The 25,976-nt window shown below is 40.3% G+C and overlaps 1 protein-coding gene across 7 annotated transcripts in view; it reads left to right on the top strand.

The window, feature by feature from the left end:
• Window positions 1-25,976, top strand: part of clcn5b (chloride channel, voltage-sensitive 5b) — a 136,915-nt gene that overhangs the window by 16,479 nt on the left and 94,460 nt on the right. The window contains exon 1 of one of the 7 annotated variants that reach the window (XM_048544288.2): window positions 17,304-17,414. The exons of 4 other annotated variants lie outside the window; for them this stretch is intronic. The gene's annotated coding sequence lies outside the window, so the exon portion shown is untranslated. Of the gene's footprint in view, window positions 1-17,303; window positions 17,419-23,880; window positions 23,899-25,976 lie in introns of those variants that run through there. 2 more of the 7 variants (XM_048544285.2, XM_048544291.2) reach the window with 2 other exon arrangements.

Here is a 25,976-nt window from a genome sequence, read left to right on the forward strand (position 1 = left end):
TATACTGCATCCACTGTACCCGGTGCGGCTTTCTCTACATTGGGGAAACCAAGCGGAGGCTTGGGGACCGCTTTGCAGAACACCTCCGCTCAGTTCGCAACAAACAACTGCACCTCCCAGTCGCAAACCATTTCCACTCCCCCTCCCATTCTCTTGATGACATGTCCATCATGGGCCTCCTGCACTGCCACAATGATGCCACCCGAAGGTTGCAGGAACAGCAACTCATATTCCGCCTGGGAACCCTGCAGCCATATGGTATCAATGTGGACTTCACCAGTTTCAAAATCTCCCCTTCCCCCACTGCATCCCTAAACCAGCCCAGTTTATCCCCTCCCCCCACTGCACCACACAACCAGCCCAGCTCTTCCCCCCCACCCACTGCATCCCAAAACCAGTCCAACCTGTCTCTGCCTCCCTAACCGGTTCTTCCTCTCACCCATCCCTTCCTCCCACCCCAAGCCGCACCCCCAGCTACCTACTAACCTCATCCCACCTCCTTGACCTGTCCGTCTTCCCTGGACTGACCTATCCCCTCCCTACCTCCCCACCCACACCTTCTCCACCTATCTTCTTTACTCTCCATCTTCGGTCCGCCTCCCCCTCTCTCCCTATTTATTCCAGTTCCCTCCCCCCATCCCCCTCTCTGATGAAGGGTCTAGGCCCGAAACGTCAGCTTTTGTGCTCCTGAGATGCTGCTTGGCCTGCTGTGTTCATCCAGCCTCACATTTTATTATCTTGGAATCTCCAGCATCTGCAGTTCCCATTATCTTTGATTTGTTTCTAGTTTTATTTGTATCCTGATACTTCCAGTAACCTTGATATGCAGGCAGTCATTCTAGTTAGTGTGGGTAAAAAGACTGAGTAGATTATCTTTTTCTTTGTGATCTTGGAATCTTTTCTCTTTGTTTTTCAAAAAAAACAGCAGAGACAAAAGCAAAGTTTTATCACTTGCCCAATCCATTATTGGATTTCAGTTGAACCAGTTTACACCCAATCTAATACTGCAGTGAAAAGTAATCTTTTGAGGTCAGTCTAACAGAAGTAGATGTTTCCTGCTAAAGCTCATTTTCATTTGAATCAGTGAAATAAACTTTGACTGTAATTTGTTATATATCAGTCAGAAAGAGTTAATGCTTCTGGTACTCAGTATTACATGTAATGATAATGTCATATAGATCTGTGGACAGAACAACTTAGGATCTTGAAAAAGACCAAACATCTGGTCCTCCTCAAAGTCTCTATAACAACCTATATCTAATTGCTAATGTGCAATAATTGTATCTTAACTATAGGAGACTAAATTGGGATTAGGTTGAAGGTCTGATGTTTCTCATGCAAGTGCAAACCAGATGGCTGAAGGGCATCCTCTGCGCTGTATAATTCTAAACTCTCTCCAACCCTGTTCCACTCCAGGGAACCACAGCAGGACATTTTATGAGCTATTCTTCAACTGATGACGTGAAGTGTAAGAAATCTTTGAGGTCTAGTCATTCTAGGTGCCCTAATGCCAGTTTGTTTTAAATACAAAAAATACCTGAAGGGAAAAAAAAGTCTCGGAATTCTGTTTTGAATAAATGCAAAGATTTTACAAGGTATCCTTGAACAAAAGGTTGCTGATAGAATTTTTGTCCAGTGTGTGCACATTCTTCAGTCTTCATGGGGTCCTGAACAATGGTGCAAACATTACACTGATTTCCCTGAACAGTGTGTTGTATATTTTGACTTTCACAGTGCTATGGAAAAGCATATATTAAAGACCACCACAATATGTGGACATATACAGTGAGCTCTCTTTCCAAGTGTCATGCATTGTAATGGAGAATGAAAGCGATCAAGACTTGGTGCTTTCCCATAGAGGAATACTGCCTTCTTTTTTAAAACAGTATAGCTGGATGGATTGATGGGGATTTCAATTTGTATGAATAACATTAGCGCATCCAGTCCCGATACAAAGATACGTTGCTTTAAAATACTTGATAATTACATCGTTTTTTGTTATGCAAACACTGCCACATATAGATCTCTGAATGTTACAATTTATGTATGTTTTAAGTGATAGGAACATAGAAAATAGGTGCAGGAGTAGGCCATTTGGCCTTCCAGCCTGCACCACCATTCAATACAATCGTGGTTGATCATGCAATCTCAGTATCCCATATCCACGCTCTCCCCATACCCCTTGACCCCTTTAGCTGCAAAGGTCACATCCAGCTCCCTCTTGAATATATCTAATGAACTGGCCCCAACAGCTGCTTGTGGGAGAGAATTCCACAGGTTCACGACTCTGAATTAAAAAAATTCTTCCTCATCTCAGTCCTGAATGGCTTATGCCTTATTCTTAGACTGCAGCCCTTTGTTCTTGACGTCCCCAGCACTGGGGAGCATTCTTCTAAATTCCAGTGAAAATAAGTCCAGTCGATCTGGTCTTTGCTCATACGTCAGTCCAGCTATTCCGGGAATCAGTCTGGTAAACCTTCACTGGACTCGCCTCAATAGCAAGAATGTCACTCCTCAGACTAGGAGGCTAAAACTGCATGCACTGCTCTAGGTGTGGCCTCACCTTTGCCCCATATAACTGCAGCAAGGCATCCCTACTCCTATACTCAAATCGTCTCACTATGAAGGCCAGCATGCCACTAGCTTTCCTCACTGCCTGCTGCGCCTGCATGCCAACCCCCTGCGACTGTTCCACCATGACACCCAGGTCTTGTTGCACCTCACTTTTTTTCCTAAACTACCACCATTCAGATAATAATCTGCCTTCCTGTTTTTGCCACCAAAGTGGATAACCTCACATTTATCCACATTAAGAGATAACAAAGTGTGAAGCTGGATGAACCAACAGGCCAAGCAGAATCTTAGGAGCTAAGATGCTGTTTGGCCTGCTGTGTTCATCCAGCTCCACACTTTGTTATCTCGGATTCTCCAGCATCTGCAGTTCCAATTATCTCTGATACGATTTTATCCACATTATATTGCATTTGCCAAGTATTCGTCCACTCAGCCAGTCTGTGCAAGTCACCCTGCAGCCTCTTGGCATCCTCTTACAGCACACACTGCCACCCAGCTTGGTGCCATCTGCAATACTCTGCTTCCTGTCTGCCAACCAGTTCTCTATCCATGTCAATGCATTACCTCCGATACCATGAGCTTTAATTTTCCTTACTAATGTCTTGTGTGGAACCTCGTCAGAAGCCTTTTGGAAGTCCAGATACGCAACATCTACTGATTCACCATTGTCGACACTACTGGTCACATCCTGAAAAAATTCCAGAAGATTTGTTAAGTCTCATTTACCTTTAGTGAATCCATGCTGGCTAGGACCATTTGAGTCACCACTTTCAAATGCTGTTATTACATCCTTAATGATTGACTCCAGCATTTTCCCCACTACCGATGTCAGGCTAATAAGCCTATAATTTCTCATTTTCTTTGTCCCTTTTGTTTTGAAAAGGGAGCAAGTTATATTAACTACCGTACAGTCTGTTGGAACTCTTCCAGAGTCTACAGAATGCTGGAAAATGATCACCAATGCATCCTTTATTTTAGGGCCACTCCCTTAAGTACTCTGGGATGCATCAGGCTCTGGGGACTTATCAGGTTTTAATCCCATCAATTTCCCTAATTCCATTTCCTGACTAATAAGGATTTCTTTCAGTTCCTCTTTCGTGCTTGACCCTTGGTCCCCTAGCATTTCCTGTAGATTATTTGTATCCTCCTTAGTGAAGATAAATTCAAAATATTTGTTTGACTAGTCTGCCATCTCTTTGTTCATTATGAATTCACCTGATTCTAACTGCAAGAGACCTACATTTGTCTCCTCCAGTCTTTTTCTCTTCACATATCTATGGAAACTTCTGCAGTCAGTTGTTACGTTTTCCGCAATCTTACTTTCATATTCTATTTTCCCTTTCCAAATTAAACCCGTTGTTCTCTGCTGAATTTTAAATTTCTCCCTTTCCTTGGGTTTGCTGCTTTCTCTGGCCAATTTATACACCTCTTCTTTGGTTTTAACACTGTTCCTGATTTCCCTTCTTAGCCATGGTTGAGCCACCTTCCCTGTTTTACTCTTATGCCTGACAGGAATGTACAGCTGTTGAAGTTTATCCATGAGTTCTCTAAATATCTGCCATTGCATAACCACTGTCAACCCCTTAAGCATCCTTGGCCAGTTTGTCCTAGCCAATGCATGCCTCATACCATCAAAGTTAGCTTTCTTTAAGTTCAGGACCCTAGTTTCAGTTTTAATTGTGTTACTCTGTGTCTAAGAATTCTACCTTATTATGGTCACTCTTCCCCAAAGGATCTTGCATCACAATGTTGGGAATTAGTTAGCAACATTGTTACACAATGCTAGTCTAGGATGGCTTGCTATGGAGATAGTGATAGGGAAGCTTGTTGATTTCTACAAGGTGTAAAACAAATGAATTGGCTTTCTGGTTGCAGTTATTACTGCTTATTCAGATTTGGCTTTGTAGCCATCATTTAATTCTATAGAACAGTTAGTTCAGTTGGCTGGATGGCTGCTTTGCAAATGCAGGTTGACACCAACATCATCGCGGGTTCAATTCCCAATCGGTCTCACGTGTTCTCTCTCTCGCGCTCTCTCTCTGTGTATGGTGTGAGTAATTATGTCCCCATTATTGAAACATTCAGTGCACATTATTTATTCATTGCTAAATGTCCTTTTTTTCATTTGCTAAAACATTCAACTGATGTTAAGAAAGTATGTAAAAGTACCAACAGCATAAATGAACTTCCTTCATTGAGAGTCTGGTGGGGAGTTCAATTATGTAAGATATCAAAGAATAATTGACTGCTATTCTCATCTTGTCTTGTAGGAATTCCAGCAAGGAACATAGATGAGGACAATGATTTGTCATAGGAATGTCGTGCAAAAGTCATGGCATATTTGCAGGGGGGTGGAACTTAGAAAGAAAATATGATGGCCATTTGGTATGATGAATGCCATTCATGTTTTTGACTAGGCTATTTTTTAAGGGTGATCGCAGGATTTTAAATGACAGCAACCTAGTCGAGGACTCAAGAAGGTGATGGTTAGTGAGGACTGAAGTTTGTGTTTCGATTTCTTTAATGGTGTGATGCATTTAAAAGGCGGGGGGGGGAGAGAGAGACACACACACACTCTCTCACAGGTCTACAACAAAATCGTTGACAATACCTGAAGTGCAAATCAGATCAATGTGTATACCAAACACTGGTATATATGTATAAATGTCACTTTCGTGTAACTGGCTCCCATATAACTCCTAAAAGCAACTAACATTTATACCTAAGATAACACAGTGTGGAGCTTGGGGAACACAGCAGGCGAGGCATACCTGCTGTCCCAATGGATAGCTTATGATTTCATGGTCCATCATGGCCACCATGATGCCCTAGATGACCAAATACAGTGCAATTTGTATTTATTTGTCACTTACTGTCTAATCCAAGTTCTTATGAGCTGCTTTGGCCAGAAATGTGACGTGAGACGAGTTTACTGTCCAGGATTTCCAGTGGCAGGACAGTGTCTGCCTTCTTGCATTTAAATAAAACACAGCATTTAAAATTCAACATGTTTTAAATATTGTGTGTCCAGTTTGGATGATAATTTGTCAGCTGTTCATCAGCATGTGCAAAACTGATGATTTTCTCTAGAATACAGAGGAACCTGCATTTGACAATTTATATAGAATATCTTGATTAACCGAACAGAGTTAAGAAAGTAAAGCGTACATTTGAGAAGTGCGGTTCACAGTGTTCTATATTAGATCCCGCTCACACAATTTTCTTCAGTTCAAGAATTTAGATCACCTTTGAAGGTAATCTTTCCCTCCCAATGAACTGGAGTCTGTCTTCATATGTCAAATATAGAACATAGAGTTTATTATGAAACTATTCATCAAATGAAAAATGCTCATTACTATAGAGTTTTGAGAAGATTTGTAGCTCGGGTTGAGGTTCTGGATGTGAATTTGCTCGCTGAGCTGGAAGGTTAGTTTTCAGACGTTTCGTCACCATTCTAGGTAACATCATCAGTGAGCCTCCGACGAAGCTTCGTCAGAGGCTCACTGATGATGTTACCTAGAATGGTGACGAAACGTCTGAAAACTAACCTTCCAGCTCAGTGAGCAAACTCACATCCAGCTCATTACTATATTCTAGCTTGCTCAGCAGCATTGTATACCAAAATATAAACTTAATTGTCTTCAGAGGGTACCAGCAGAAGCTTCCTGCTAGCTTGTAGCTGAGGTTATTTGCCAACAAGAATGTTTATCATGCAATATTTTATCATCCTCTCCTCGAAAAACCAACACTATCTTTGGAAACTACAGTTTCATCTCCAATTCCCTTTTCCTGTCTGGTCATTGAATGTCTTGCTGCCTTCCAAACCTGAGTTCCTCTTTCCTGGAATTCCAGGATTGAATCCATCGAATCAGGTTTTCTTCCGTTCTAAAATACAGAAACAACTCTGATCAAAGTCATTAGTAATATGTGTAGCTGTGATCAAGCTAAACTTTCCTTTCTTCTCTTAATCTTTCTGAAACCTGTTACACATTGATTCTACCACTCTTGTCTAGTTGAGTTGATTGCTGTCACCTCCTAAGAATTCCATTTGCATCTAACTAATCGTAGCCACAAAATCATTTGCATTGGCTTTCCTTGGGGCTCCTGCACTATTACATCAGATGTCCCCAAGCATCCATATTTGGCCTCCTGTTATTTCTAATTTATGTACTGCATCTCATCAACATCATTTAAAATCACAATATTAATTTTCACATGTGAACCAATGACACTCAGCTTACCTCATCACTACCTCTCTTAACTCTTCCACAGTTGCTAAATTATCTGATTGTTTATCTGGCATATTTATGAAGTAGTGGAAAAATGTTGGCATTTTCTTGATGTGATGCTATTGCTTCATTATCTCCATTAACAAACTTGAGAGGTAGAAAATATCATAGTATCCCTACAATGTGGAAACAGGCTATTCAGCTCATCAAGTTCACACCGACCCTCTGAACTGCATCCCACCCAGATCCAACTCCTACCCTATACGTGTACCCTTGCATTTCCCATGGCTAATCCACCTAGGCTGCACATCCCTGGACACTACGAGCAATTTAGCATGGTCAATCCACCTAACCTGCATGTCTTTGGGCTGTGGGAGAAAACTGGAGCAACTGGAGGAAATCTACACAGACACAGGGAGAATGTGCAAGCTCCACCCAAGGCTGGAATTGAATCTGGTTCCCTGGTGCTGCGAGTCAACAGTGCTAACCATTGAGCTGCCCCAAAAAAAATTGATTACAAAGCTCCCATCAGACAGTGCATATGATTAATATCTATATTCAAAAATGTAAATAAATATCAAAATACTATATCATCAAACCTCCACGTATCTATCACAATGTCTCTTGTTCCAGTTAATTTGCAATATGGTATTGATCATCTAAAATTTCATGGGTTTGCAGTGATATTAGGACAAGGAAGTCACTGTGTCAAGTAGTCAGTTGGAGGTGGCTGCACTCATCTGCCTAAATAACAACAGTTTGTGTGTATACAGAACATACTGTACAGCATCTGTTTCTACCACCTCTCCTAGCTGCATATTCAGGCACCTACTACCCTCTGTAAAAACAAAGTTTTCCTCAAACAAAACCTTTAAATTTCTCCCCCTTTCACCTTAAATCAATGCCCCCCCCCTCCTCATTTGGCATTTCCACCCTGAGAAAGAGACCCCGAATATCCACCCTATCCATGCTTCTCATAATTTTATATACTTCTATTGGGTTGCCCCTTGGCCTCTGACATCCTAACAAAAATAATTCAAGTTTGACCAACCTCACCTTGTTTCTAATTTCCTCCAATCCTGGCAAACAACTTCTCCTCCCTCTCAAGCCTATATAACCTTCCTATTGTGTAACAGTTAGAACTGCGCACTGTACTGCAAATGTGGCCCAACCAAAATCTTATGCAGTTGCAACATGCTTTGCCAACTTTTATATTCAATGCCCCAAGTATTTTACATTAACACCCTTTAACCTAAAACATCTCCAAGTGCTTAAAGACTTAAATGACTCGTGCTAGAATGGGTGTTACTGGAAGTGACGAAGCGATGGCTTCTTGAGCTCAACTGCATTAATTTTGTGAAGTATTCCGAAGTCTGTATATTGTGAAGATACATGCTAGAAATTCTTCAGACAGTTTTAGATGTTTAATGCAACAGAACTCCACAGTAGCTTAGCGGAGCTAAATTGATGCTGTGTTTCATTGACATGCAAGTTTGAGATGACATCAGTATACTGTAGTGAGATCTCTCAATTTGGAATGCTAAGACCAGATTTTTCTGTCTATTAAAACAAAACATTGTGATGAATACAGCAGAAGAAAGGACGTGTGGAACTCTACCAATGAAATCCTACCACTGCTGCAAGGATTCTTAATCCAGATAGCCCTACAAGGAAACCGGCACCCCTGTCTCTCACACAAGTTGTTACAGAGAAGATGAGACATAAGAGTCTATTGATTTTGCTCCTTACTTCTAATGTCAACTTCAAAATATCCCCTTATCAGGGGGACAGAAATGCAAATTGCCAAATTAGTTCCTGACCCAGTATATGTTAATTTGAAACAATGCCCAAATCTCTCTCTCTTCCAGCATGTGCTTCCTACTGAAGGGCAGCTGGGGAAGTATCGAGGGCCTGACCTATTTTCCTTGATCAGGTTTAGTATGCACACTGAGCTGGATAACTGCATGAAGAGAAATCCCTGAACAAAATGGAGGTGATCCATTAAAATAAGAATCTCGTCAAAGACTTTTCTTTCACAATGACTTTACCAAGATGGTGATTTGGGTAAACAGTCTCTCCTTTAGAGATAGGATCCTGTATTGGCCTTTGTTCTTTTTCAACAATGGTCATTGAAGGATTCTTACTTCTGATGCTGGGTATATAACAACCCCTCATCAGATGGGTTATGCGCCTCACTTCTAGCCTCATTTCCAAAGACTTTTCTGATGAAGGGCCTAGACCCGAAATGTAAGCTTTTGTGCTCCTAAGATGCTGCTTGGCCTGCTGTGTTCATCCAGCTCCACACTTTGTTATCTCGAATTCTCCAGCATCGGCCGTTCCCATTATCTCTGCACTAAACTTACACGTGACCAGTCCTACAAACAAGTTTTCTTTGGGATGGAAAAGAGGTTGAACTTGCGTGTACATTGTTTCTTTCATATCATATGAATACCCCACTAAATGTTTTGCACCAATTAAGTACATTTTGAAATGTAACCATTCCTTTGCAGGCAAATGTGACCGATCTTTTGCCCACAAAAAAATACAGTTAAATAAGTCACCAGTTAATCTGTTTTCTTTAACGTTATTTGAGAGAGAAATAGTGTTGAGGTCATGGAGGAAACTCTTCTCCCTTTTTAATGGTGGTATGGGATATTTTGCATTTACCTGAACCGATGAGTAGGGCCTCAAAGTGAATAATGGCGATCTTAACAATGCAGCACAGCCACAACTATCATTTGGTGTGTCTAGATTTTGTGTATATTTCTTTGGATCTAGACTGACTCCAACCAGATATTACAGTTGAGTCAATGGTAGTATTATCAAGGGTGGAAATAAGTAAAGCATTCATTCTTTTGGAAAACTCATTTGTATGTGGAGTACGTTAATTCAGTGATTTCAATGAACTATAACCAGATATGTGAAGCTTTAGGCATAATGGCTCTACCCACAACACATGGACTGCAGCAGTTCAAAAAGACAGCTCAACACTATCTTCTCAAGGGCAATTAGGGATGGTCAATAATGTTGGCCAGCCAGTGATGCCAACATCCCACAAGTGAATTTTTAAAAGAGCGTAGCCCTTAATACAGTAGAACATGGAGACCTCTGAAAGGGAAGGTCACCAGTTGTCTGTACGTGGACTTTTGACATAGTGGATGTTATTTTGAGGTATGCAACACAAGCCCTATCTCACGCTTACAAGAGATGGCGTGGTAAGATTACTGAAATATTGCAGCAGGATTACATGACAACAAAAGCTGTTGGTGATGCAAATAGGCCTCTTGCCATCGCTTACAGAATTCTCATTTTACATTCAAACCTTGTATGGAAAATCACAACATTTCTCGATGTCAAGTATACTACTTTAATGATCTCGCGATATTTTCTCTACTGCGTCACCACTGCCCAGAGTATGTTAATGTACTTCATGGACTGTGAAAATTCAATCCAGTATTTCAGACAGATGACCTTCCAGTTGCCTACATTCTTCTTTCCCACGCTGAGAAGAAATTTGCATGAAATTTGCTTGAAGGACCTGAATTTCTAGTTTCTGCATTGTTATAAAATTGTTCAGCATACCTGCGGTATTCCTGGGTTTGTAGGAAATCATCAGACTTAGAAAAGTAATAGATAACAAGCTTTTGAACAGCTACGGTTCTGGTATTTACCTTAGGTTCTGAACTTAAGTATTTGTTGAAGTGGCCTTAGATTCAATACAGTATCCTGTTCTCTGTCATCTGTTATAGCAACTATTGAGGCAAGAAAATTTAATTATTCATTGAAAGGTAGTAAGAACTGCCAGTGCTGGAGTCAGAGATAAGTGTGGAGCTGGAGGGCCACAGCAGGCCAGACAGCATCAGAGGAGCAGGAAAGTTTCAACTCCCTCACCCACTCTGTGGGTGATAAGTCCATCCTGGGCCACCTCCCAGTGTCACAATGACACCGCCCACAAACTGGAGGAGCAGCACCTCATATTCCTATATGAGGTGGCCTATAGCCCAATGGCCTAAATGTGGATTTTGCCAGTTTCAAAATCTCCCCACCCCCGGCCTCATCCCATGACCGTCCCTCTCATCCCATCCTCCTTGACCTAACATAACCTGTCCATCTTCTCTCCTACCTATCGCTCCTCCCACCTCATTAACCGATCCCCACCACTGCCACCCTGCATTCACCCATTACTGTCCTACCTACCCGGCCTAGCCCCACCCCTTTCTCTATTTATTTCAGAGCTCCCTTCCACCTCCCCCATTTCTGAAGAAGGGCCCTGACTTGAAACATCAGCTCTCCTGCTCCTCTGATGCTGCCTGGCCTGTTGTGTTCCTCCAGCTCCACACTGTATAATCCTTTAATTATTCATTGGTTGGTCAGTAACTTAATACAGCATGAGCACATTTACTTTGGTGGTTTGGTGCCCCTGTCAGTGGAAATTGTCATCATCACCAGCATTTTAATTTACAATTTGGTATTTCTAATGTGATCTGTTTTTCCTATCCCAACAATTTAGTGGAGAAGGAAATTCCCAGCTGTTAACTTATCAGCTAAGCATACATTTAGCAACACGCACAAGAAAACAATGATGCGACCATCTGTCTCAAAACATGGTGCTATAAGCATTAAAACAGTTAAATTACTTTGCCATGCTGAAATATTGCAAATGGCTGAAGAGTTTCAATTCTTGAGCAGCATTTCTTCCACACGTGGTGTAGAAAATAAATCATAAAGACAGATATTGAGACCTGCAAAATACTGAACTTATTGTCTGTGCTCTCCTGTTTGTTTTTTTCCTGGCTTCCTAATTCAACCTGTTGTTAACCTCAACTTCTCAACTTGTTAAGTCAGTGGTGAAAGTTTTCAGGTTCTTCTTTTGGAACTCTTTGAACTTGAACCGAGGGTCAACCCAGTTAACCCTGAAGCGTATGCTGGCTTTCCATTGTAAGAGCTGCTTTGGACAACAACCTTTTCCCATCAAATGTAAATGTTCAAGCATCCAAGAAAGCTGTTCAGTTTGGTAACTTGACTTCCTTGTACTTTATTTAAGGTCTAAAGACTTTGGAGTTTCACTCGAGCAGTTAACTTTCTAAATGGGAAAATCTACTCTCCACATTAAACTGCCACTAGAATCGTTCATGTACAAGGATGCTGCACAAACTCACCTGATGATATTATACTGTTATGTAAAAATACCAGATCCAGCTCTCTTAATGATCTAGCAATTAAAGATGTAAATTATTAAAATGTTGAATCACACAGATTGAAAAGGTTACAACAGTTTTTCATTGAGTTAGTACATCTAGGTCAGATCAATTGAGATGCTACATGTTGGCATATTAAGGTGGAGAGAAATAAGCTTTATTTGATTACATGATGACTATTTAATGATCTCTGCAATATACATATGTGTAAACACACAGGAGCAGGATCAGGCACAGTGCTCATTTTGGATAACCTGCTCAGACAACAACATTTAGGTAATGCCCTTTAATACTAAAGAAAAAGTCCCAAAGCATTTCACAAAGACACATGGTTGCAAAATGAAGACAAAATCAAAGAGACATATTTGGCAGGTTGATCAAAAAACCTGGTCAAACAGATAGACGTGTGGGAGGAATTTAAAGAAAAAGGGGTAGATTGAGCAGTAGAGCTGTTAAGGAATGACATTCCTGAGCATCTTAAACTTAATGAAAAGGATATTTCTTCTTTTGGGAGAATCTAGAACCAGGGGTCGTAGTTTAAAAATAAGGGATTGTCATTTCTGGCAGATCTGGGATTTTTTAATGTGGGTTGACTGCCTTTGAAATTCCCTTCCTCAAGTGATAGTAGCTGCAGAATCTTTAAATATTTTAAAGGCGGAAGAAGATAGATTCTTAATTACCAAGTGAATGTAAGACTATTGGTGATATGTAGGGTTGAGGTCAAAATAAGATCAGCTACTATCTTATTCATTGGTGGAAAAACGGTGAAGGGCTAAGTGGTCTACTCTTATTCCTTATTTGTATTTTCATAGATGGTGGAAAGAATGAATACTTTAATAGTTCATATTTAGATCTGATTTTTAGTTGCTTAAAGCTGTTACAAACTATTTTTATGAAACATCGTTCAGTGGTTCATGACATTGAAAAGTGTTTTTTCTCTGCTGTCAAATTAACATGGATCTTCCATTATAAAATTATGATAGATTTATGTATTGAACACCATATAAAAGATATTTAATAATTAAGCAGTCTTTGTATCAGCTGTTATAATGATGCTTCATGTACTTGTTTCCCTTGTGAGTTTTTCTCTGAAATATATACACGCAGAGGAAGTTCACTCTGCATCTGACTATGAGTTCCTTAATCTGAGACTGTGTCAAATTTTAATGCTAGAGGGTCTGTGGTGAGAAGTGTTCATGATCCAACACAATTGTTTCCTCTCTTGCACAGAAGGCTCACACAAAAGAAAAGTAGAATGGGGAAAAAAAACTTGACAGATTGCAACAAAATATTGAGCTGGTATGGTAGGAGAGTGTAAGGGCAAAAGGCCTGTGGTTAAGGTCAGAAAATAAACAAAGCAAAGCTTAACCTTTGTTAATTGCCAGTTGAATTTTAATTGTAATCAGTTATATATGCCTCTCTTTAAAGGGAAACAAACTGTTTCTGCGTGGGTTTTTATATATAATATGTATCTATGTATGTAGATAGAATTGAATAAAATTGCAAAGAACCCTCTCTTTCAATGACTGCTGTATGAGCAGTATATGCTAAGGCACTGTCATCATAATGATGAGAACACCCTCACTGAAATATCAGATTGTGACAAAATTAGTTCAAAATTATGACATAAAGAAATTGTAGTCAGATACTGGCAGATAATGTGATTATCCTATAATCATTTGAGTTTACACAATTGGGGTCTTAACATTGACGGTTTTTAGTCTGAGGTCATACTACTCACAAACCATCTTGATACTACCAGTTTAGAATTACAGCAGTGCATGTTGCACCACAGTTGTAAAAGTGATTTTCACCCATTGAACAGTTTTGATATTGAACTACTTGATACGAGGACGGCAGCAAGCACATGCTAGATGTATGTATGAAAGAGACAAAGTGGAAAAGTAACATTATCTTGAAACTTTCTAAACCTTTGTTGCTGGCTATTTCACAGCAGCAATTGTGGAGATCTTGGGAAGTTTACCTTGCAGTTTAAATGGGTTGCAAATAAGGTCCAGAACATTTTTCTTTGATACTTTTCTCAGCTGGTGAGTACAATTGCCTTAGTAAATCAGTTAAGTATTCTTAGTGTAAATCTAATTGATTAATTTACCAAAGTATACTGCATTGGCTGTGTTTCTCACCAGCAAGTATGCAAAGAGGAAGTCAGTGCTAAAAGAAATGGAAATACCCTGCATGACAGTGGCAAATATTTAAAGATGTTTCATTGGCTAATGAATACTTTGGGACTTGCGGTCGTGAAAAGACTTTAAACTTCTTTCTTTAACTCTTAGCTGTACTGAAAGTACACAGAGCTAAATTATATGTTTGACATACAAAATCAACTTGATGTTTATTCTTATTATAGCTTTGACTGTATCACTGGCCATTTAGGTTTTAGGATTGTGCAGACAGAGGGCATCACATAAAATAATCATTTTAACCAGTGCTCTTGTGTTTTACTTCAAAACTTAGTTTAAATGATTATATTGCACTGTTAAAATGTAGTGTGAATAATACATGATTAATTTTTCCCATCACCATCCCACCTACCTTGCCCAGCCCCAACCATCATCTCTCTATTTATTTCACAGCTCGCTTCCCCAACCCCATTATTTCTGAAGAAGGGTCCCAACTCAAAACATCAACTTTCCTGCTCCTCCAGCTCCACACTGTTGTCTCTGACTCCAGCATCTGCAGTTCTTGCTGTCTCCAAGTGATTGATTACCCCACTGTGAAGCCTGTTCCAAGGATGCCTGCCTTGAAGAAATGATCAGTCCCACTTCCTACAAACTAAGGGGGTAGCCATGGGCACCCGTATGGCCCTAAGTTATGCCTGCCTCTTCGTAGGCTATGTGAAACAGTCCCTGTTCTGCTGGTACACTGGCACTATCCCCAACCTGTTCCTCCACTACAACACTGATACAGTCTCGACCTCCCACAAGGAGCTTGAACACTTCAACTTTACTAACACCTTTCGCCCCCAACCTCAAATTCACCTGGACCAACTCTGATACCTTCCTCCCCTTCCTGGACCCCTCCATCTCCATGTCTGGTAACCGCCTCCTCACCAACATCTATTTCAAACCCACTGACTCCCATTGCTAATTGGACTGCACCCACTCTCCTAAAAGAATGTGATCCCCTAGGGATGGCACGGTGGCTCAGTGGTTAGCACTGCAGCCTCACAGCGCCAGGGACCCAGGTTCGATTCCAGCCTTGGGTAACTGTCTGTGCGGAGTTTACACATTCTCCCCGTGCCTGCATGGGTTTCCTCCGGGTGCTCCGGTTTCCTCCCACAGTCCAAAGATGTGCAGGCTAGGTGGATCGGCCATGCTAAATTGCCCATAGTGTTCAAAGATGTGTGGGTTATAGGGGGATGAGTCTGGGTGGGTGCGCTAAGTGACGGTGTGGACTTGTTGGGTCAAAGGGCCTGTTTCCACACTGTAGGGGCTCTGATCTAATCTAGTCCCAATTCCTGTGCCTCTGCTGCATCCACTTCCAAGATGGAGCGTTCCACTCCTTAACATCCAAAATATTCTCCTATTTCAAGGACTGCAACATCTCCTCCTCCTCCGCCGCCGCCGCCACCAGTGATCGAAAATGCCCTGAAATGCATTTTCCAAACTTCTGTCCTCACACCCGCCCCAACAAAAATAAAAACAGAATCCGCTTTGTCCTTACATACCACCCCACCAACCTCCGTATCTAATGTATCATTTTCCACCACCTCCAATCCAACCTCGCCACCAAAGAGATATTTCCGTTTCCACCCTAACTGCCTTTTGTAGGACGGCTCACTCTGCGACTCCTTCATATGCTTCACACTCCCCACTAACCCCACCACCCCCAGCACCTTTCCCTCCAACCACATGAAGCCTCCCCCCCCTCACCTCCCCCCCCTCACCTCCCCCCCCTCACCTCCTCCCCCCCCTCACCTCCCCCCCCCCTCACCTCCCCCCCCCCTCACCTCCCCCCCCTCACCTCCCCCCCCCTCACCTCCCCCCCCCTCACCTCCCCCCCCCCTCACCTCCCCCCCCCCTCACCTCCATTCAAGGCCCAAAACAAATCTCTCGTATTCGATAGGAGTTCACCTGTACATCATCTGACTTGATCTACTGTATCCACTGCTCCGATGTGGATTCCTGTACATCAATGAGTCCAAGCGTGGACTCGGGGACCGTTTTGTTTTTGCAGATGCCCCACAACTTCTAGTCGCCAACCATTTTAACTCCTCCTCCCACTCCCTGGGTGGCGTGTCCATCCTGGGCCTCTTCCAGTGTCACAGTGACACTACAACCAAACTGGAGGAGCAACACCTCATATGCTGCCTCAGGAGCCTACAGCCTGATGGCCTGAACATAGAATTTACCAATTTTGAAATCTCCTCATCCCCACCTCCTTGACCTGACACAATCTGTCCACCTTCTTCCCCACCTCTTCTCCCTACCCTTCCCACCAACCAATCCTGAATACCCACTACGTGCATCCAACCTATCACCGCCCCACCCGTCCTCCCGCCTGACTCCTTGACCCAACACAACCTGTCCCGTCTTCTCTCCCACCTATCCACCCCTCCCATCCCACTAACCAATTCCCACTACACTCTACCTGCATTCGCCTGTCACCATCCCATCTAGCTTTTCCTTAGCCCCACCCCTCCTTTCGATCTCTGAGCTCCTTTCCCCTCCCCATTTCTAGAGAAGGGTTCTGACCTGAAACATCAACTTTCCTGTCCTCTGCTGCCTGCTGTTTTCTGCAGCTCCACACGGAGTTGATTTTATTCCTCTTGGTGCCCTTCACCATCTTCAGTTCCAAGTTAAGTTTAATAAAGCCTTGTCTGTAGGTGTAGCTGAATTCAGAGTCGCTTGATCATGATTGTTTTGTGTAAATCAGATTAGCATTTACCAATTGGAATGGTTTGTTCATGTTATTCAAAAGCTTGTTTTTGAATCTCTGGTAAATATGTCAACAATTTTGAATGCCAACTAGCTGATCATTAACTTTGTTATTCGGTTCAAAACCAAATTATCAGGTTGAGCTCTCTGAACGTTACCAGCTGCATAGAATGTGATTAGTAAAATAGGAAAGCAAATAAATGGAAGAATGCAGTGACATTTGATTTAATTCTCTACTCGGGTGGCTGCAGTTTGATTTTGTGACTTCAAGATTAAACAGTCCCCCATAGTCGACTGTGTCTCTGCAGTCTCAGTACAAAAGCAACTTGGTATGGAAATAATCCAATGTCATTAGCCTCTCTCTACTTCCACTACTCCGCCTCCAAAATGTTGCAATTCCTGGTATCGAAGTATCCTGTTGTGGAAGAGCGTCTCGGCACAACCACGATTGATCACTAAATAAAGCTACAAAATATATTTATCAAAAAAGAAGGGTTTGATTTTCAAGCAGCTAAGTAGGTAATTGGTTATTTACCTTATAACTCAATCTATTTTTCTTTCTTGTTAAAGTATTCATTATTCTAAGTGGTTACAGGAGTGGTGTTGAGACACTGCCAATTTAGACAGGTTGCTTCACCAGACTGTTGTGGTTATTAATAATGCAGTTATAAGACAGTATGTTCTTTTATTTTGCCTTCATTTCTGAGAGTAGTCAGTTGATTTCTTTTTGCAATGTGCTTAGCAGCACTTCTTTAAATTTGGTAGCTATGAATCTCTTTGCCACAACACTTAGGATGACTAAAGCAATGAGAGATTACACAGACTACAGCCTTATTACATGAAATTGAGAGGTAAATGTGATTTGGTTGTAGTTTATATTGCAAAGTGAAGAGAGAGGAAGCATTTTGCTAGCTGGAGAAATCCAAGGCTTGGGGTACAGTCTGAAGACTAGAGCCAGACTTTTCAGGAGAGCAATTAAGAAACATTTCTGTACATTAGAGTGGTAGAAGTTTGCGACTGTCTTCTGATCAGTTGTAAATTTGAAATCCAAAATTGATAGATGTTTGAAAGATATTAAGTAAAATGAGGCAAAGTTGGGTAATGATCTTGTTGAATGGCTGGGGTAAAATTACAAAGTTAAACAGTCTACTATTCTTATCTTCCTGTCAACATTAACAATGTATGTAAAATACTAAATTAAGTATCCAAAGAACTTTCTGCTGCTGGTATGAACGTTTCCTCCCAGACTTCCTTGAACCATGGCAGATTAGAGATCAGGTGTTTGTGACTAATCCTGTTTCCAAGCAATTACTCACCAGTTCAGCCGTGGTTCAACCACATGACCATGTTGTTAGTTTGCTTTTTGCATAATATCCTAACTCCAAGGTTTTGGAGTACATTTGTAACTCAGGTTGTGGGTGTTGAGTTTGGTTGGCTCGCCGAGCTGGTTGCTGTTCTGCATGTTGTTGCGGAACAACAAACCAGCTCGGCGAGCTGACCAATTTCAACAGCCTGACTCAAATTTCGCTATATCAGTTGACTTATAATACCTAACCAAAGCATGAAATCATCGAAAATGTGAACAAATAAATCACTGATTGCAACGTATCACCTGTTTTAAATAGAAACCGAAAGAACTGTGAATGCTGTTTGTTTCTTGCTGTATTTTAATAGAGCAATTGATGTTTTCAGAATATGATTCAAGTTGTGTCCTCGCCATAAGAATTTTGCTTCAGTAGCTTTCACTCCAGATTAAGATCTATTTAAAAACCACTTAGCTTCAAGGCTTTTGCTGAGCAGTAATATATCTTATGGGTGATTATTTTCATCATATTTGATCTCTACATGAGTACGCATTTGTCTTGAGTCTTAATAATTTGTTTACATTAAGGGCTTTTGAAATAAAGTGCAGGAAATGCATCTAAGGAGAATAAATGCGACCAGGCTGCAAACAGCATAGGATTGGTGAACTAAGTATTGCAGGAAATAATGTATTTAAATAGAATTGAGGAAGGAGGGTGAAAGGGTAACTGTGTTATTTAGAAATATCATAAATGGCAGTTCTGGAAAAAAAATGTGATAAGACATTATTCATATCAATAGAAGATAAAGTGTAGTAAGGCATTTCAGACTATTAGGATATGCTATGGACCACCAAGTATTAGAATCGTTGGGGGGAAAATTTAGGTAATGTATGAATAAAAAAAAGTGATTAGTGATGAGGGATTTCAGCTGCTTCCAAATAAGCTGGGAGGAAATGGAAGGCAAAAGTGGAAGTTTTTAACAGCATACTTTTGACTCAATATATAAGAAGCCCTACAAGAGAGGAAGTAATGTCAAACTTAATAAGGAGAAGTGAACTCAATCAGATAAAGGAAGGAAGTGTGAGAGAGCTTAAAGGGTGCATTGATCATAATACAACAAAGTATAATATGAAAGCCAGACAATAGAGGGCAGTTCAGGTAAGGTCATTGATTTTTTTTATGGCTGAATTATGTAGGCCATTTGACAGATAAGTGATGGAGGGATGCATTGCTAATTAATCCCCTGTATTCCAACCATTGCATCATTAATGTGAGTGATTCAATTAACAAAATAGCTGATTGCTTTTCTTTTCAGTACTATCAAAAACGAAATAAATGTCTTCAGGGGGCCTCTTAATGAGCTCAAAATGTTTGTTTATTATGGACAAAAGTTAGACTCAACAAGAGAGTTTGCCAATTTCTTTAATATCTGAGCTATGATCCAAAATTCAAACCACGTCCCATTAATCCGACACACAAATTCTCACAACAGTGAACAAGACCAGTCTCTGCAGAAATTGTAGCTTTTTAAAAGGACCAAAGAGGGAAAAACCACATTTAATGGGCCAAAGGCCTGGAAGTGAAGAATAGAATTTGCTAACTGCGTATGTCTGCTGAATTTCCTGTCAACATTGCTGAATTTCTGACAGCTGTAAGTTGATTATAAATTTTGATTTCAGATTCCAATCCATTTGGATTTGAATCGTGGCGAATTGTCACTTTCCATGACTTTGGATTTTACCAGGTGGACAGAAATACTGGCATTTGGAAATGATGATATTCCTAAGGACTTTAGGAAACAGCATTTCAGGATAGATACTGCATCCATTAGAATAGCTTCTTTACCTTCTGTCTTTGATTTGATTTATTACTGTCACATGTATCTAAGTACATTACCTAAGTTTTGTTTTCCATGCAGTACAGGCAGATCATACTATCCAAAGATCATAGGGTGATTGAACAGAGCGAGGAATACAAAGTTACGGCTTCAAAGAAGACGCACAAAAAGCACGATCAGCATTAGATTTAAATTTTGAGACTGCTGGGCCTGTGAAACAGAATTCTAAGTCCAAAGAAAGTTGCTAGGAGATTAATTAGCTTAAGCCTATAGTTTCTTCAAACTCAGTATTTTCATAAATTATTCCATGAGCACTATTTCTTACCTTCTTGAATTTTGCTTACCAGGTTCTCCAAAGTCACCTTACTTTCAGCAAAAACAGCAGATGACTTATTGCATACATTCATCTGATTGCTTAGTTCCACAAAATCACATGATATAATCATTTTCAATCCAATGAAATGCCAAATAGTCATAAATTTTCCAAGTCTCCCCAGATAGCTCTTTGAATATAAATAGGTATTTCCAGCACAAAAGAAATCAAGGGTATGGGAAATAGATTGCAACTGTTCAAGAAGACAGCCCACTACCACCATCTCAAGGGAGTTAGGGACCGGCAATAAATACTGGCCCAGCCAGTGATGCCCATATCCCATGAGTGAGTAAATGCAATAGGCAGGAAAGTACAGTCTAGATATAGATCAGCTATGATCTGATCAAATACTGGAACAGGCTCGAAAGGGCAAATGGCCTAATGCTACTCCTAACTTCCATATTTTTATGTTGTTAACTGCTGATATGCAATAGAAACATGGAAGAGATAGCATAAGCATTTATTGATAACCAAAACTTATTTCTTTGATAAAGTTTTTACTCCAAACTGCTTCCAATGTTCGTATATCCTCCATTAAGAAGATCAAAATCTGCACAACACATCTTGTGCACTTAGTTTTGGCACGATTTCCCTACTTCTGTATCTTTGCAATACCCTTTTATTATAAAGACCTGCATTCCATTTGTATTCCAAGTTACTAGTTGTACCTACATATTAACTTCTTGTGATATGATAAGTAGACGATACCAGATTCTTTTATACTACAGCATTCTGCACCTTCTCTTAATTTGACTTGCACTCTGACTTTCTCTCCTTCTGGTCAAAGTTGTCAACCCTATAGTTAGCCATATGTATATTCCATTTGTCAATTTTTTTCCCTACTCACTAAATCTATCTGTATCCCTTTGGAGATTCTTTTTATGGTTCTCATAACTTATTTTCTGACCTTTTTATACTGGTAGGAACTTTGGCCATTATACAGTCTGCCCCTTCACCTAGTTAATATGCCATGAATAACTGAGGCCTCACCTCTGAGCCGTTTGGAACTCTGCTTGTATTAGTTCTTCAAGCTGTAAATGACCCATTTATCTCAACCTCTTGTTTCTTGTTAGTCAGCCAATCCTCTATCTGTGCCCTGCTAAAGAAGGGTCACTAACCCTGAAACTTTAACAATGCTTTCTCACAACAGATGTTGCCAGACCTGAGATTTTCTAGCAGTTTGTATGTGTTTCTGATAGCCAGCATTGCAGTTTTTGGCGTTTCGTATTTTCTCTCCATTTGTGTTTAATATGTCATTCCCAAGAATGTGCTTTTACTTTGTACAATAAACCCTTTTATATAACACCTGTCAATTTTGCTTTTTGGAAATCCAAAGATAATACATTTTCTGTTTTCTCTTTGTACAGTTTGTTTGTGACATCTCAAAAGAACTTTAATTTGTCAAACATGATTCCTTTTTAACAAAGCCATGCTGACTTTGTCAGATTTGTATTATGACTATCTAAATGTGCTATAACTGCATTACCATCTTCTTTAATAATGGATTTTAACATTTTCCCAATAGCCAACATTAGGTTGACTAGTCCATATTTTCCTCCTTTCTGACTCCCTCCTTTCTTCAGTAAAGGCATTCCATTTACAATTTTCCAATCTGTCAGAACATTTCCTGAATCTCGGGAATTTTGGAAGATTGAACTCAGCTCATCCATTCTTTTCAGACCTGAGCATACAGGCCATCTGGGCCAGGTGTCTTTTTAGAATTCAGTCCTATTAGTTTTTCTTTTCCTTTAAAAATTGTGATAGTTTTAAGATTTCTCTTATCTGCCTCCTATTTTCCAGTATTCTTGGAATGCTTTGCTGTTTTCTCCCGTAAAGACAGGAGGAGACATTGGCAAAATGATTAGTTCACTGCGGTAATAATCCAGAACCCCAGGATGATATTCTCGGGGCAATGGTTTGAATCCCACTTGAGCAGCTGGTAAAATTTGAATTAAATATCTGGAAGTAAAAAACTAGCCTAATGACAATCATGTAACTATGGTTAATTTGTTATAAAAACCCATCTGTTTCACTAATCTTTTTTCAGGAAGGAGATCTGACAACCTTTATCAGGGCTGGCCTACATGTGACTTGAGACCCATAAAAATGTGGTTGATTCTTAGCAAGCCATTGAGTTGTATGAAACCGCTCTGAAGTGTAAAACAAGGAAAAAAAATGGAACAGTCCATCTGGCATCAACCTAAGAACTGAAAATGACAACTACAAAAACAACCCTGTCAACCCTCCAGTAGTCTCCCTAGCAGCATCTGGAGGTTTGAACCAAAATTGGGAGAGCTGTCCCAAAGACTGGTCAAAGTCTTATATACAGAATCATGTATAAGACTATCTCCCAAGTGCCACCATCACCGCCTGTGAGAGCTTGTTCTGTCCCACTGGCCAGGACAGAGGTTCTAGAGATTGTGGGGCAGTGGTATTTAGGCAGAAAAGAGCTGCCCTGGGAGTCCTCAGCATTGACTATGGACCCCACCATGTCTTATGGCATCAGGTCAAACACCAGACAAGGAAACATCCTATTGATAGCCACATACTTATTCTTTCCCCCACCTGCAGCGCCCCCCCCCCCCCCCGACCCCACCCACCAATTCCACCTTTCAGCTATTGTAACACTTCTGCTGAACACCTTAGGAGAAGCAGTGCCGTGGAAGTAATGCCCCTGAACGAGTAATCCAAAATACTAGGTTATTGCTGTGGGGAATGGTCTGGAAATCAAGTCCCATTATTGTGGAGTTGTCACTACATTTAAATATTTTTAAAAGCATGCAGAGTTCCCCAATGTATTTATCTTTTGGACCTAAGTTGAAGAAGGCATGGATAAGGTGTCAGTATTTTAACAAAAAAAACTATTACAATTAATTAGACTCTAGCTACAGTTAAACAATTATGAACCATTGCCATATAACACTAGAATTTAAAACAGTCCTCCAAATTAAAAATACACAAAAATAAAAAGACAAGATCTTTTAAATGCTGGCCTAGCTAGTTACACTCATATTGCCTTGAACAAAGCACAGTGACAGTGTACTTGCCCCTGGACCCAAGAGGCCTGGGTTCATGTCCCACCTGCTCCGGAGGTGTGTAAGAACTTCTGTCAACAGGTTAACTTAAAAACACTGGTTAAAATGAAAGAAGAAAAATACTTGTTCTCTGTCTCTGCTGATTCATTGTTTCCATTATGATTTCCTGTTTCATTCTCTAAGGAATTAGCATTCAACTGTTGTTACTCTTGTCCTTTTTTTATATACTCGTAGAAATGTTTGCTGTTTGTTTATAAATTGCTTACTCGTTATTTATTGTACTCCAATTTCTATGTCTTCATTTTTCATCTTCCTTAACTTCATTCATTAACCTGGAAGGAGCGTAGAATCTTTCCTTCTCACCCAAAAGAGGGAAAAACTGTTCTACTGACAAAATAGCTGCAGAGAACCCCATGAAGAGGGTGACGGGTAAATGCAAGTCCACAGTTGGTAATACTATTGGTTACACAGTTCAATGTCTACAAAATGCTTTTTTTGTAATAAAAATTCTAAAGCAGAATTTTTTTTAAAAAGTATAAAATTGCCAAAATTAACTGTGGGTCTGCAGTGCCACTGGTATAAACTTGGGAATAAATTCTGTACCTGTTGCCTTGGTTACTGGACAATGTGTAGGAGAGAGCATGAAAAAAATTAAACTTTTAAAAGTTGAATTTTATCTAGGAACAGTAGTTTCATAATGGTTTATAGTAACACTTAAATTTATATCATGCTATGTTGTGTTGAAAAATCACAAAGTACTTTTGAAAATTACTATGTTACGGTATGTAAAGTATGATAATGATATTTTAAGCCACAGTCAGCAAAGTGATTCATAATTAAAAGTGATCCGTTGAGGGAAGTTTGTTGGCCAAAATACTGAACTCTTTTGTTCTTCTTTTGTAAATCTTTAACATCCACTGAAGCCGTCAGAGCAGGCAGCAAGATATTTGGTTTAAAGCCTCATGCAAAGACATTTTTGAAATGAGGATCTCCCTACTATTCAATTGTTGTGTCAGGCTGAATTATATTCTCAAACATTGATATAAGGCTCACTTGGAGATTGTGATCATGAAGCACAGAACAGAGCTGCCCACTTGACCATCCAACAGAAATTTGGAATAAAAAGTTGAAGGAACTATGGTCTGTACCTTCCTTGGTCTTTGGCAAATAGGTCTAGCTTTTAAAGCTTTGCTCCAGTTTTTTTTGTGTCTTTTAAAAAAGATCGCTCTTTCAAGGCGTGGTTATTTTTACATTTCAAAGCAAAAGTCTGTGAAGGCCAAAGAATGAAAAAGTCAAGAAGTAGAATAATGTAACTGGCAAGTGGTAATATCCAGCAACTACTAATTTGAGAGGATGCTTCATGGCTTTTTTAGAGGTAGCAGAGTATATACTGCAAAAGTTTGGCCTGAGTAATTTTGTTGTTAGAATTTGACCATTTTGTAGGACTTTTAAAATTTTGTATTTTCCCCTGAAGAACCTGGATTTTTGTATAATGCAGCAAATTAATGATGCTCTTATATTTATATATATCGTGGTATCAGATCAATCATTGACAAGCAAACCTTTTGCTTCTCACAGCCCACATTATTTCTTTCCCCAAACCCCCTTCAGCTTAGTTGGCTGGATAGGCTGGGATGTTAATCAGTGGAGTATTGGAGGTTGAGGGCGACCTTAATGGAGGTTTTCAAAATGATGAGGGTATAGATAAGGTGAATGGCAGGTGTCTTTCCCCAAGGGTGGGGGGATTTCAAGACTAGAGGGCATATGTTTTAAGGGAAAGGAGAAAGATTTTACAAATAACCACAAGCAGCAACAGTCTTTTTTACACAGTGGTTAGTGTGGAATGAGCTTCCAGAGGAAGTGTTAGATGCAGGAACAATGACAACATTTAAGGGACATTTGGATAAGTATATGAATAACAAATGTTTGGAGGGATATGGCCAGGCAGGTGGAACTAGTTTAGTTTGGGATTATGGTCGACATGGACTGTTTGCACTGTGCAGGGTCCTTTTCCTAACTGTATGACTCTGTAACCCTCTAACCCAGTGGCTGGCCTGTGAATCAAGGTGATGCCAAAGTGAGCGTTCAGTTTCCACACTGGCAGAGATTACCATGAAGGTCTTGTTCTGTCCTTCTCCTCTCACTGACTCAGTGACCCACCTGTTATCCTTCTGTTATGAGAGAGCAGCCCTATTGACTGGTAAGCTTATGACAACTTTATCACACCACTTGGAAGAAGCATTGAGAGTGGCAAGGTACAGAATGTACTTTAGCTTGGGTACTTAAATGTCCATCACCAAGAATGGCTCAGTAAAACTGCTCATGACTGGACTTGCTGAGTCTTGAAGCTCATAATGCCAGACCAGACCTGTGATAAGATGAGAGAAACAACTAACAGAAAAACATGCATTACCTCCATTTTATCAATTGACCTGTTAGTGCCATGGACAGATCCATTGGTAGAACCTCATGGCCTGCTTGCTCTTCTGATTCCATGAAGCCAGGAAATCAACCCTGATTCAATTAAG

Source organism: Stegostoma tigrinum, chromosome 15, assembly GCF_030684315.1.
Source record: "Stegostoma tigrinum isolate sSteTig4 chromosome 15, sSteTig4.hap1, whole genome shotgun sequence".
Lineage (NCBI taxonomy): Eukaryota > Metazoa > Chordata > Chondrichthyes > Orectolobiformes > Stegostomatidae > Stegostoma > Stegostoma tigrinum.